Source organism: Misgurnus anguillicaudatus, unplaced genomic scaffold (genome assembly GCF_027580225.2).
Source record: "Misgurnus anguillicaudatus unplaced genomic scaffold, ASM2758022v2 HiC_scaffold_28, whole genome shotgun sequence".
Lineage (NCBI taxonomy): Eukaryota > Metazoa > Chordata > Actinopteri > Cypriniformes > Cobitidae > Misgurnus > Misgurnus anguillicaudatus.
The window spans coordinates 2,396,084-2,408,541 of record NW_027395278.1 but is presented as its reverse complement, the minus strand read 5'-3'; the positions used below and the strand labels follow the sequence as shown (position 1 = coordinate 2,408,541).

The 12,458-nt window shown below is 38.4% G+C and overlaps 1 protein-coding gene across 7 annotated transcripts in view; it reads left to right on the top strand.

Annotated features, from left to right (window-relative positions):
* LOC141349036 (dystrobrevin beta-like) overlaps positions 1-12,458 on the top strand; it is a 69,260-nt gene that overhangs the window by 26,377 nt on the left and 30,425 nt on the right. The window lies entirely within an intron of this gene.

Genomic DNA, 12,458 nt, shown 5'->3' with positions numbered 1-12,458 from the left:
AAGTTGAAACTGTTAACATTAGTGAATGCACCATGAACCACCGTCAATTACTGTAATGACATAAACAAGAATTAATTAATAATTATATACTCTATATTTTTCATTGTTTGTTTATGTTATATAATGCATTTACTAATGTGAACAAATACAACTTTTTCATATCATATTATTCAGTACACATAAACAAATAATCCAGGGTCTGTTCTGTTCACACAACAGCTTACAGTCACAGCTCTAATACAGTAAGGTTATGTGTATGAATATAAACCCTGAACGAGTAACTCGAGTCAAACTCGTGTAGAATTCGCACAGGATGTCTGTAACCATAGTGACAGTTGTAAATTGAATGACTGCACATTTATCAACAAATTATTATGTTACAATAGAGGCAGCGATGATGTGCTAGTTTGTGCGCAATGTTTCTGCTGTTTACTTTCTCTTAAGACCTAAATGGTCGTGTTTATATGAGGATATTTGCAAAGACGGGATTTTTGAGGCATATGTGTTATTTAAGGCCAATAAAGCGGCAAAAATACGTACAACACAAGCTCAATGAGAAACGAATGCGCGGCTAGCGCGCTCCTCTGACACAGAAACAGCGGACGCACTGTTGTTTGTGTTTGAATGGCTTAAAATCACTTGTTTTTAAACTGCTGTGCTTAAATATATGTACAAATGTTACGTTTTTGTGATCACACGCAAATGCAACTGCAAGAACCGACAGGTGGATGACATCAAAGTCGCGCGAGAGCATTTCGGAAGCAGTCTCCTCTTATGATTCCTCGTCAATCGCTCTCAAGGGATTTGGATGTCATCTGCCTTTTGGTTGTTGTGGCGCCACATGAAGTTTACCCACGAGTTAAACAAACCCGTTGTACCAGCCACTGGCTACTATAACTGCATAGCATTAAAAAGCGTGCCGCGGATGATCAGTAACGTGAGAAATCATTTACCCCCAAAATACAGGACCCCTTACGTTAGTCATACTGTGCAAAGACACGCAATTACCTGTTTGGTTTTCTTAGCCCACGAACTGAAAGGCTTGCCAATCTTCATCATTTCGCTAAGCCTTTTACACCTTTATCGATCTTCAAAACATCGGAGCCTTCCTGCATTATAAGTTTGACCATGCTAGCTGAAATAAACTTTTACCTCAGCATAACGTGATACAGTCAGAAAACCCGGAGTGGATCCGGTCCGTAGTGATTACAGAACGCTAACTGCGGAGAGAGGAACGTGATTTGGCTCCACTCCAGGCTTTGATCACATCCCAGAGACGAAAGATCTTTGATTATTTGCCCAGATATGCGGGTGATTTGAACTAATTTCCAGGCATCATAACATTACAAAAGGCAATCGAAAATGTACTACCTCGTCAGATGACGTTTACTACTTTTTACTACTTTTTACTGGCCTTAATTTGGCATAATTTAATTTACTACCTTTTACTACCTTTTACAACCCCGCGGAAACCCTGTTTTACTGTGGGTCTAGACTCTAGAGATTACATGTTGGGTAGAAAAAGTTTGGAAACCCTGATTTACAATATAGCAAGATTTATCAAGTATGCATGGAAAACACAGGGAAAATCCTTATCTTAATTTTTTAGTACTTAGATGTAACATGTATATTGCCAAACAATGTAAGGTAGGTCAACCTTCTGTCAAAAAAGAACAAAAATATAATGGACTTTTAACATTTTGTTGTAACAATGAATCATCTATAAAGTCATAATTAAAACTACAAGAGTAACAAAAAACTATTTGATGCAAAACTCATCACTTTATTGGGAAAAAGTAAGTATTATACGAATATGATTTTTTATAAAGTAAAACTCTGACTTTGTAGATCCTTTGCCTTTTAGAGGCCAATTGTATTAAGTCGCTATCAAGATTATTTTAAGTCTAGATGCGCGACAAGCACACTCAAATATAGATGCGTCTGAAACAAAACTTAAGTTCACGGGCGAGCGCAGAAAAAAGCAGTTCTTATTTTTCCAATAAGTGGTGGGGACTCGGGACACGATCAACTTGGGCATTAAGCGGTGGGGACATCTCCCAACCGCAAATTACGCGAGTGGGGCTGGATAAGTGCTGGCAGGGACAGCAACCTATAACCCGGCATGACAACACAGGTCCTCGTGGCCAAAAAAAAAACAGTCCGGCCCACTGGGAATTCTCCCAGTCCTCCCAATGGCCAATCCGGGCCTGCATTTATATGTGTCTTAAAGGGGACATATCATGAAAATCTTTTTCCATGTTTAAGTGCTATAATTGGTTCCTCAGTGCTTCTAACAACCTAGAACATGTGAAAAAGAAAAACCCAGTAACTTAGTTTTGGTAAACCATTCTCTGTAAGCATGTAAAAAAATAGGTAATTGACATTTTGCTCTCCTTGTGATGTCAGAAGGGGATAATACTGCCCCTCAACCTGCATAAACCAACCACGGCACTGCCATTTAGGGCAGAGGATCAGCTCATTTGCATTTAACATGCTGTAATAAATTATCTATATGGTATTTTGAGCTGTAACTTCACATATGTACTTTATGTATCTTAAAAAAGTAATGTGAAATGTCCCCTTTAAGTAAACTGATATATTTGTAGCAATAGCCAAAAATACTTTGGGTTATAGATTTTTTTATGTCTTCCATGAAGATATTTTGTAAATTTCCTACCATAAACATATAAAAAATGTATTTATTTTTAGTAATGTGTGTTGCTAAGGACTTTAACTTTTTTATATTTTTGCATCCTTAGATTCTAGATTTTTAAGTGTAATATTGTCCTGTCCTAACAAACCAAACATCAATAGAAAGCTTATTTATTCAGCTTTGAGAACATCATTACATCTCAATTTAAAAAATTGACCCTTATTGCTTGTTTTGTGGTCAAGGGTCACATATGATGTACTCAATATTCATAAAATATATTCATGCAGTTCAAACACCAGACCTTTACACCAAGGTCTTCTGTGCATATTCACTTTGGTTTAGGGGACTTTCAAGTCAACACAAAACATTTTATTTAGTTATTTTTATTTCATGTTGACCCCACATCATTTTTTTATAAATCCTATTTTTGGACACTGCTGAAACATCCTTATCACTCCTAATAGCTAGTTGGAACTCGAACCTTCAGATAAAAAAGTATTTTTCTCTATGCCACATGAACATTTGCCATAAAAACAAGATTCACCAGTGTTAAGAACCCAGACAAACAGACAGACAGACTCCTGTAGGGACTAAAATAAAAGCTAAAGTGCACTGTCATGCTCCACTGACGTTTCCGACTTTGCAGGGAATAGCTGCACTAAAACTGATGGATTTTTAAATTTAATGGAAGCCGTTGATAGTACCTGAGACACATTCCCTTGAGGACGCTGCTCCGTATCTCTACAGAGACACACGGGCTCTTTAAATCAGATGTTACTCTCACAGACATTCTCTTTGACCTTAATGTCTATAGCAAGAGCAAGTGGATGACTGCCAACAAGACAAGTGAAACTATTTTTGGCCCATAGACTTGTTTCTTTTTAGAGTCACCTGGAGTGAATCAATCCTTATCTGAAAGAGATATATATTTACCTTCTTATTCAACATTCACGCTCTTATTATAGACAAATCACCAATGCATACAAAAAATAAACAAAGTGTGTCTTTGTGATCTTACCAAAATAAAATCTGACATTAAAAACCTTCTTGCTCAGCTACCTTCCTCCATTCTGCCAGGTAACGCCCACTCCATTATCCAATCAATATGAATTGAGTAAAATCAATTAGGGTTGTGAAATAGGTGTGAATGGCATTTCACATTGATTTGAGAGTCAGGCATAAACAACTCAAGGTGCTCAGTTTTTAGTTTTTCTCAGTTATGTTGGACTTTGTATTAACACATTTACAGTGGATGCATAATAAAGCAAAAGTTGATCCAAAATCTTAACATGACCCATTTCGTTTAAAGTTGCTGGACTCACTTCACTTGTAAACAGGCACTTCATTGTAAACATTATTCCCAACATGTTTGTCCTGTGGTGGCTACGGTTGCCTCTCTTTGCATTTCGAAATTGAGGTTGGTTGCATTCCCCACACAGGACCTTTAAGGTGCGTTTAAATTTTACAGTCACTGTCTTAACACCTAAAATACATTTTGACTTGATGATAAAATGATCTCTGAACTCACTGTGACCAAATACAACATTTGCCAGCTTGTGTTCTGCTTTTAGCGACTTCTATTTTTAGTTTGCACATTCAGATTGCTAAGCAATTAAACTGCTTCTGAATTATCCCATTGTACCACTCGAATACCATTGAAGCCTTTTAAATAGTCCTCATGTTGAAGTCTTACAATTTCCTTTTTAATAGTGCTTCCAATTTATGGCCAAAGACGGAAATAGAGTTTCCTAATGGTATAATTGACCAGACTGCGTTTAGAGATATAAAAGAGTTTAAAAATAAAATATCAGAGGTTGATATCATAATTTTTACTTAAAGCTACTGAGAATCAGCAATGTGGCTCCTCTCCTCAGACAGTATTGTTTTCTTAGCTTATCTAAATATAGTTTGAAGTGCCTGTAGGCCACTTGATCTCTGCGCTTTAGTATTAAATCAATTTTAAGCCTCCAGCGTTTTGCTGTTTACGATGGTTCTTAAATGTTACAGTTATGCTTTTATAGACTTTGACAGATATTACGATGTGTTTCTCTCTCACAGATACCAACAACAACATTTATTTGGTCTTATATTACGTATAAAAAGCAATTTTTTTTTTAGACACAATACAGTATATTTTGCAATTTAGAAATTATTTATTATTTAAAGGTCCCTGTGTTTTTCAAGCTATGATTGTGTTTATGGTGCGCAATATAACATGTGTCCATGTTTCACGTGTAAAAAAACGTGGTATTTTTCACACAATTTACTCATCTGTATAGCGCTGTTTTCACTGTTCTCAAAATGGCTGATGTCTTCCTTGTTCTATAAAGTCCCTCCTTCAGAAATATGTATGGAGTTCTGATTGTGTAGTTTGTTTAGTGTGTTGTGATTCGACAGCAGCTTAGCTTAGCAGAGCCGTTTGAGCTTAGCTGCCGACTGACATATTCATGTGGGCGGAGTTTAGTCAAAAACTCTTATATAGACCCCTTCACGGTTCACGTCACAGGCTGTTCCCACTGCGCATGTCGGGGTCAGAAAAGTCATTACAGCTGATTGAGTTGCGTATTATTCGGTATCATCAAAAATGCCTACTTACGTCGTGGGCTGTGAAAATCGCACAAGGTCTTCCGTTAAGTTTTCGCGATTCATGCAGAATCTCAAAAACAAAAAAATACAACATCTGCGTCTGCAAGCAATTAACGTGCAGACTGGGACAATGCAAAGATCAAAGAGGCTTGTGTTTGTAGTGCTCACTTCATTTGAGGTAAGTCATCATTTTTCAGCACTGTTAGATTAAATTATAAAGCCTAAATGGTATGAACAGTTCGACCCCGTGCTGCGCGCGCACCCGATAATCATTCAATGTTTACAAACCTTGAAGGGGTCTATTGACATCATTCAACTGGGAAGTAAAGGGCTGTAGTCCAAACCGGCCGTTGTAGGCTTTGAGAGGGGAATTCTGTTAAAGTAAATATATCGCCTGGCAGTGAACTTTAAGCGTTTATCATTTTACAGGTGTTATTCATGCTCCAACAGCAACTTTACACGAAGTTTGAAAAATGGGATCAGGAAAAACAGGACATTTAAAAAAAATCTTTGTAATGCCACATACACACAAAGCCAAAGCTTTCCCTATATCTAGTCTTTTCATCCTCGTTCTAGAAAAATTCCGTAAACACGGCTTTGTTGCATACACACAAATCCACTGTAGAGATACACCAAAAATTAAGAAGAAGACTTTAAGCATGCGCTTGAACCTTGTTGTTGTCATTTGTAGCAAAGGAGCAGAAGATTTTGCTTCAGTAAAGATAATAGGCAAACTACTGTAAGGGGAACAAATATGACCCCATCCATCCGTTTGGCCCAACGACGGAATCCAAACGCTGGCGAAGAGTTATAGCCCGTTCGGTCTTTTCCGGCGCTTATAAAGACAAATTAACGTTACGCAACTTTACACCTGACTCCAAAGATATAAAACGTATTGTAATATGAATCAAATTGATATAAATATAGAATTTGGATAAACATTTGATCATTCTATTTACTCATGTTAACATTGAACTCATTCATTCGATTACCAATATCATATCAGCCCACACCGGCCGTTGTGCGGATTCTGAAACATAAAACTCAACCACACCAGAGGTCCTGACTTATATAGCCCTCGAATAATCATTACAATTACCCTCAACTTAGTTAGGGTTAAATAATTAAACTTAACCGCACCAGAGGTCCTGACTTATATAGCCCTCGAATAATCATTACAATTACCCTCAACTTAGTTAGGGTTAAATAATTAGTCTATCCGTGTAACCAGAGGAAATGGTTGAAGCAACTGCCCCATGCTGGCGTGCCCTTAATTATCATTAGAAAATATTATGCAACTCAGCCAACTATATCCAACTTTATACAGAACTCAAAACTATACTTGTAGTAGAGATACTGATCAGAGGTCCTGACTTATCATTTGATAGTCCACATATAGTAAAGTAATGGCTGAACCTCTTAGTTCAGGGGTGGGGAACCCTGGTCCTGGAGGGCCACTGTCCTGCAGAGTTTAGTTCCAACCCTAATTAAACACACCTGAAAAATCGAAATAATGTCTTCAGGATTACTTGGAAATGAAATTCAGGTGTGTTTGATAAGGGCTGGAACTAAACTCTGCAGGACAGTGGCCCTCCAGGACCCAGGGTTCCCCACTCCTGTCTTAGTTCATCGATATAGACAATTAGCATGAATTTACACCCCGGTTATAGATTTATGGTGACAAAGGATAATACTTATTGTAACTTAGAAGAGTCAATGATACAGAGCAAATTAGAATGAATGCAAATGTAACAATTTATTAACCAGGTAGGTAGCACATAATTCAGAAGCCAATTTACATTCCAATTCAAATACGAAACAAACGAAAAACCATTGCATACCTGGTAAGGAGATGAAGATCTGGTTACAGATTCCTCAAAATAAAATAAAAAGAAACATGATGCTGTATCAAAGATACAGCATCATGGGGGTGCATTTCTAGATATTGAAAGTCCCGTCTGAGTCTTCTACACATCTCCTTAAATAACCAGAGAACAATAGGAGTTTGGTACTGATTGGTTGTTGTAAATCAGGGGTGTAGCCTAATATACATACAGTGGGTGATTGGTCAACATGTCTAAGTTAGGAGTTGTCTCCCAACATTAGGTTAAGTTTACTTATTTATTGTCACAGATTAACATTGAATCCTGTTGTCATATTAATAAACCCAAATGTACCACTTGCATTAAAACACTTCATATAACACTAAACAAAACCAGTTTCACATTCTTTGTACATGTAGAATGTATTGCTTTTAGAACATGAGGAGAGGGGGACAAGAAAGTGTGGTCGGGTGTGACTCTGTCCCACACCATGGGTTAACTGTCTTGGGGAGGTAGGTGTGAATTCTTTGAGGAAGGTTTCGGGGTAGATGTGAATTCTTTGAGGAAGGTTTCAGATGATAATTCAACAGGATTTAGTAAGTGGTTTCCTGTGGATTCAGCCATTTGCTGCTGGCTTCAGGAAATACCTTCTGTCAGGGTTTGGCACCACCTTACAGCTCTTACACTACGTTCTGCACCACAAACACAAGCTTGTAGTCTGCTATTGTTGTTGTTGTTACGTGACGTTATGGTGTCTGACTAGACACAAGGATGTCGTTTTCAGATTTATCCACTCTGGGACAAAATTTGTATGTATACGGCTAAATGTGTCTCTGTGTGGATGGGCTCTAAAGGGAGTCGCACACCGAGTCGAGCGCCGCGTTGAGTCGCGTCTAGGATAACTCGGAGGTATCGTAAACCGGAAATGCACATTAAATAGCGCAAGCTTCGTCAGATAGCATTTACTTCAAAATACTAAATATACGTTAGCAGCCAATATTAATCGTTAATAATTTGGGACAAATATGATGTTATTTAAACAAAGTCAACATTTTTATGATGTTGCATTGTTTCAAAGCAGCTTTACATGAAAAAATATCAAATATATAGAAATTAGAAAAGTCCCCGTGAACAAAATGTTGCGATCGACTTTACATACATATTCTGACGTATTTTCAAGCTACAAAACTCAACATACTGATAGTTGGAGAGGGGCGGGGCTAACAGATGCGGATCGAAAGTACATTTTCAGATTTTGATAAAATGCTATGAGGTCACATCATAGACTGTAAAAAAGATGGACGTAGTGTCCGTGACGTCACCCGTAGATCGTTATTGAAGCTTAAAGTAGGCAGTGCCTGTCGTCGCCATCTTGGCCGTGCATCACTCGCGGATATCCGAAAAGGGGTAAAGAGGCGGGACGTGGGTGAAGCTGAGGTGGCTGGTTGCTGAAACCACGCTCCTCTAGATCGACTCTAGTGACAGCAGTGGCAGTTCCACCGTCACTCAAGTAAGTGGCCACGCCCTTAATTATGCAGAACTTTAAGGCTTAATATAATTGAAACGGATGAGATACAAAAAAATTCACCCCCTCACAGTTGTCATGAAGGGCAAAATTAGCTATACCCTGTTGGCACACATACATCTCTAAGACGTCTATTTGTTGTCTGCGTTTACATCTGCAAGACGTATTATTTAGATTGTTTGCTCATCTGCAATACGTCTCTGAGACGTTTCCTAAAAGATGTCATATAGACATATTGAAGACGTCTGCAAGACGTTTTTGATTTAGAATGTATGTAAAGCAGCTCTTTCTAAGACCTTTATAAGATGTTTTTACACACCAGATGTATTCCAGATCTCCAGATCTTTACCAGACATCTTGCAGACGTACCTGTGCTATCTGGGTACAGACCCAAAACAAATTTTTTACCAGGCTGTAAACATATTATTTTCTACAGTAACATGAGGGTCTATGGGAATTGACTCACTTTTGGAGCCAGCCTCTAGCAGACAGTCGAATAATTGCAGTTTAAATCACTTTCTTATTGGCTTCATCCTAGAGATCGGAAGGTTGCCCCTCAGGGCACATGCATTTTTTTAAAATAATGACTCACACGGATAAATTGTTATAATGAACACTGCAATATTACATTAAAAATACATCCGAACACATCCAACAGCTTATTACTGCTCCTCACAGTCGGTCAGCATAGACATAGTATTCATGTTGTCTCTGACCTGAAGGTGACACCCATCAACCCGATCCATCACATCCTACTGTCACAACCTGCAGGCCGTCCCCTGCTGATCGGCGTTGGCAAAGTCAAAGAAAAATCACGTCCGCTCTACCTCATGAATTAAAAACAGACACAGAGAGCTTTTTCAAGAGGGACAAATTTCTCTGATGAACTGCTGGGATGTTGTTCTGCTGACAGCTGCATATGCGTGCAACAAAACCTGCTTTTCTGATGTTCTCAGATCTGACAGATGGAGTTCTGTCGAGCGGTCTGAAGCATAGGCAGGCACAGATGTCTCAGATTAATTTTCAGTGAATATAAATGAAGCAAAACATTGCTGATCATATAGTTTCTTGAATTATCGACAAATTTTTTTGCGTTGCGTGGGTCAGCCTGATCTCACGGGAGTTTCAGTACGTATTGGGTAATTTGTGTGAATTTGTCTCAAGTGAATCGTACAAAAACATACGATTTTTAGAATAAACTAAAATTAAACCTCACCCCTAACCATGTCCCTAATCCCCAACAACAAACTGTTGCCCTGTTGACACTTTTTTTTTTCATTCATTTTCCAGCTCCCCTAGAGTTTGATTTTTACCATTTTGGAATCCATTCAGCCGATCTCCGGGTCTGGTGGCGCCACTTTTAGCATAGCTTAGCATAATCCATTGAATCTGATTAGACCATTAGCATCACGCTCAAAAATAAACAAAGAGTTTTGATATTTTTCCTATTTAAAACTTGACTCTTCTGTAGTTACATTGTGTACTAAGACCGACGGAAAATTAAAAATTTAGATTTTCTAGGCCAATATGGCTAGGAACTATACTCTCATTCTGGCGTAATAATCAAGGACTTTGCCGCCGTAACATGGCTGCAGGAGGCGCAATGATATTACACAGTTCCCAAAAATAGTCATCTGCTATTGAAAGTCACCAAGGGGACTATATCAGCTCTTTGGTTATTTTTTAGCGCGATGCTAATGGTCTAATCAGATTCAATGGATTATGCTAAGCTAAGCTAAAAGTAGTACCACCAGACCCAGATATCAGCTGAATGGATTCCAAAACAGTAAAAATTAAATGTTTAACTCTAGGGGAGCTCGAAAATGAGCATATTTTTTAAAAAAGTGCAGTGTCCCTTTAAAGATCATGCATCCTGATATGGCAAATAATTTGATTTAAAATAATGTACACTGAAGAATATTAAACTTGAACATCAGGAACGTATGTAAATAGGGTCATTTTTCATTCTGACTTTAACTCCCAATTTAAATGTTTATTGCCCATGCCATTCGCCCCCTTTTTATATGCTTATTGTTGTCAGTATAAATGTGCGTAATGTAGCTGAAATAGACAGTGGCATACTAATAAAAACCCAAGGTCACACAACACTAATGTTTGCTGTGTGCCCGGCGCCGGAGGCATAAACAGTCTAGAAGTCGGATCTGATACATCGATAACATTCATATGTGATGGGATATTACTCTCCATATCTCTGGCTTTATTAAAGTGCACACTTCATTGTAATTAACATGAGAAGTGGTTTGACTGTGAATGGCCCTTAATGTAATTGATTTGACCTCGTAAAACTTATTTTTGCCCTGCTTTCTACTGAGTGCAGAAGACAAAGATGAATAAATCTACATTCGTGTCATCTGACGTCTAAGGCAAGTCAATCTCTGGTTTTGATTCTGTGAGAAGTTTGCTTATCAGAGTCTATTGGTTTGATCTGATTGATGGCCACAGTGGGTGGGGGTAATGGGATGGCACCTGTAATGACAGAGGTTACCCTAAAGCATTGTGTTCAATGCTACAGCTATATAAAGCACTGGTTGGAGAGAACCAGTTACTACATGAAAGTTTACTCAAAATATCACCACAAATGTAGCATGGGGGTTGGATTAAAATGCTGTGTATGAATTATTCGGCGACTATCAGGTTGACCATCAGAATGATCACTGCTGAAAAAAACAATAAAACCATTACAGAAAATTCTAATGGTTTTATTGGGAATTGTATTGGTTCTAATGGAATATGGCCCAAAACACACTACAATGTAGTGGTTTTAATGGTAAAAGCTAATGGTTCCTATTGGTATTTTAATGGAAACCATTAGAATTTTCTGTTATGGTTTTATTGTTTTTCAGCAGGGATGTATTGTATCTGTGCAATTAAGTATTAAAAAGGCTTCATGCCCAGCTGCACTACTTCTTGAACTTCAGCCAGCTCCATGTTTCCTGTCTGCCATTATTGGACAAACTGATTCATCCAGGTGTGTCTGATTATTGTTGTTGTGACCACTGAGGTCAGGCACACCTGGATGAATCAGTTTGTTTGTGACTACTGAGGTCAGGCACGCCTGGATTAATCAGTTTGTCCAATAATGGCAGACAGGAAACAAGGAGCTGGCTGAAGTTCAGGAAGTAGTGCAGCTTGGCATAAAGCCTATTATGACAGTGCTTATGTTTTGATAGTTCACCCAAAAATTCTGATATTTATTTATCATTAGAAACAATTTTAGCATTGAACTTCCAGTTAGTTGATTTTGAATACGTGTAGTTTTACACACCCACAGCGTAAAATATTAGATTTTTCTACAAGTATGTGGGCTACATCCTGTATAGATATTACACTGTAAATAAAGCTTTCGGCTGCCGTAGAGGATTATATTTGCTATGGATGAATTATGCGGAGGGCTCAGAAACAAAAATTTGAGGATTTAGGGTATTTTTAGCAAAGAACACTCGGCATCCTTTTTCCAAAGAGGTGGAATTCTTTGAGACTACACAAAAGAAGAGCAAGCAGAGATTGGGCAAACCAGGCGAGAGAGAGAGAGAGAGAGAGAGAGAAAGAGAGAAAGAGAGAGAGAGAGAGAGAGAGAAAGAGGGATCGAAGAGGAGAGAGTAAAGTGTGCGTCTGGATCGTCACAGTGTCACATGACTGTCAGGTTTCCTTGGAGACAACAGCAGTGTTGTGCATTGAGATGCTTGCTCAGTTGAGCTGCGAGCAGAACTGGCAGCTGGACGGAGAGCTCACTGTCTGCGTCTCGTGCTGTGACAGACGGCTGCACTTTACCCTGCAGGAGGTGAGCGAGTTATCGCATACAATACAATAAGTGTAGTCTTTCTTAGTCATGTTTTAATGTGCGGTTATA